This window comes from Poecilia formosa, unplaced genomic scaffold, assembly GCF_000485575.1.
Source record: "Poecilia formosa unplaced genomic scaffold, Poecilia_formosa-5.1.2 Scaffold1213, whole genome shotgun sequence".
Classification (NCBI taxonomy): Eukaryota; Metazoa; Chordata; class Actinopteri; order Cyprinodontiformes; family Poeciliidae; genus Poecilia; species Poecilia formosa.
Genome location: NW_006801152.1, coordinates 11,403 through 14,249, shown reverse-complemented (window position 1 = coordinate 14,249; position 2,847 = coordinate 11,403). Strand labels below are relative to the sequence as shown.

The 2,847-nt window shown below is 35.9% G+C and overlaps 1 pseudogene; it reads left to right on the top strand.

The window, feature by feature from the left end:
- LOC103132682 (macrophage mannose receptor 1-like) overlaps window positions 1-2,847 on the top strand; it is a 10,018-nt pseudogene that overhangs the window by 5,293 nt on the left and 1,878 nt on the right.

The window sequence follows — 2,847 nt, the reverse complement described above, 5'->3', positions numbered from 1 at the left end:
CACACTGACCTGGTCACAGTGACTAACATGAAGGACATGAAGAGACTCATCAACATCTCAGCTGGAGATCAGAGTGAAGCTTGGATTGGTCTGTATGATCAAACACATGGTAACAGAACTTGGCGCTGGTCTCTGCCTGAAGTGGAGTTTAATGAAAGTGAGACAAACTGGAACGATGGAGAACCAAATGATGCACGAAGTCAAGTGATATATGAGAACTGTGTGATTGTGAATACAAATCTCAAATGGATAGACGTCCAGTGCCAAAGTTCACGTCGTTTCCTCTGCTATAATGGTGAGAATATTAATCTATTTATGAATTATTTTTATATGCGTTTTGTCCAAAACAAGATAAATATAAATATGTTTGATTTCTTCACAGAAACTAATACAACCCATAAATATCACTTAATTAAAGAGGAGAAGTCCTGGCAGGAAGCTCAGAGTTACTGCAGAGAAAAACACACAGACCTGATCAGTGGAATGAAGCAGCTACAGGATGAAGAAGTGAAGAAATTGTTGAACTCTAATTATCAACCATACATTGGTCTGTTCAGAGACACCTGGAGGTGGTCAGATGGAAGCAGTTTCTCTTTCAGACACTGGAATCCAATATTTAACAATCACAATCCCAACAGTGGTCAATGTGCCATGACTAAGTTTGATGGTGAAGGAAGATGGACGAATGTGAGCTGTGATGATAAAAAACCCTTCATCTGTTATGATGGTGAGTCGTTAGTTCAAACATTATACATTTATTTAAAAATTATAGCAGTGAATATTTTTGTAATTTATGTTTTAAGTTTTAATTCATACATTTCACAGATAATATCATTGCTTCAGACTAAAACCTCAATGTTTTGTCAGTATGAGAGGCGCATAGTACATTCACATTTACATTATAAACTTTTTTGGGGAAAAGTACCTTTAGTAGTAGTTGTAAACCCCAATATATTCTACTTTTACTTGAGCTATATTATTATGAAATAATGTTATTCTCTATAGAGTAACACTTGTAGATATTCATTGAATAAAGGACAAATATATTTGAAGCAAAAACGCTCTGGACCCAGAACCAAACCTGCAGTTCCTTGTTCCTCTTAGATACAGAGTTGGGCGACATGCAGAGCAGCAGCTGCTCCCTCTAGTGTCAGTGCAGCTGCCAACTTCCCTCTGCATGCTGGGATACAGAGAGTTTGTTCAGAGAACATGAAGGTTTCTCTTGTCTATTTTCTTCACTTTTTCTGTCATGATTTTTAGTGTTTTCCTCCAACACAAACTCGATTGTTCTCATGTTATTTTTGACCTGCTGAGCCATTTGGAGGTCAAGTGAAAATACATTTAACACTGGAAGGACTTTACCTATTTATAACATGTTGTAATATGTTATAAATAGGTAAAGTCCTTACAGTGTTAACTGTATTTTGTATATTGTACTGTATTTTCACTTGACCTCCAAATGGCTCAGTTGTTCTTACTGTTTAGTATGAGTTTATATGTTGAGGAAAATTTATTTAGAAATGTTTCTTCTGCCTAAATGTTTTATTTTAAATTTATTTTGTACATTTGGATTATTTCAATTATGTTTGTCTTCAAAATATGACAATTTGCACACACCTTTATATTTTTGCTAGTATCATGACGTCATCTTGAAATGATAAATCAGATGTTATGATCAGTTACTCAGTACTAAAGTATCCTTTTCATCAAATCTTTACTCTTGAGTCATTTCTTAGGCAACAACTTTTCATTTTACTTGACAATAATTCATTTGAAGTAGTGCTGCTCCTACTGGAGGACATTTTTTATTTCCTCTACCACCTCTGGTCTAGGACCAAAGACATAACTGTTCTTGTCAAATTAGTTCTTTATTATAATTTTGTAATATTTGTGTCGATCAATTCTGTGACAGATAAATTGATCCTGATCAAAGAGGCGATGAACTGGGAGGACGCCTTGACCTACTGCAGAGGTCACCACTATAACCTGGTCACCATCACCAACGTGGATGATCAGAAACAGATCCAGGAGAAAGTCAAGGAGGCATCGACTGATTATGTCTGGATGGGTCTGCGTTACGCCTGCACTCTGGATTTGTGGTTCTGGGTCAGTGACGAGATGGTCAGCGATGAGAACTGGGCCAAAGGTGAACCGATGGACGACTGTGACATGTCAGGAGCCATGGAGACGGGAGGAGAACATCAGTGGAAAAAGAAAAATGATACTGAGAAGTTTAATTTCATCTGTTCTAAGAATTAAATCTGAATCTGTCCCCTGTGAGAAACTATTTCCTCTGATTTCATCGTTGCAAATTTAATGAACTGTTGTGCATTATGTGAAAGAATTACCAGGACATTTTAAACACTTATGATTAACTAAGTTACCTTGGAGTGAGTTTGCTTTACTTTTTCAGTTTTCTTTATCAAATGTTGAAGGAACATTCAAACAAACTAGAGCCGCTATGGTCTAGTTTACATTTAGCTCCTAATTTTACTGCAATCTTTTGTTGTTTTTTCTTTTGTCACTGATTAATTTGGAAATAAAATAAATAATTATTGTCTTCTTTTAACATTTTTCACATTTAAAGATCTATTCATTCACTCTCTCTATCAAAAGCCTCTGCTGGGCTTTAAAAGGAGCGTTGATGGTATTAAATTAGAAATGTGGCATTTCCTGCTTCCTGGACTCAAACTGAGACCGTAGTGAACAAAACCTCAATGTTTGGACTAAACAAGGAAATGAGATTCCTTTCAAATCAGACATGCTAGGATACAGAGAGTTTGTTCAGAGAACATGAAGGTTTCTCTTGTCTATTTTCTTCATTTTGTCATGATTTTTAGTGTTTTC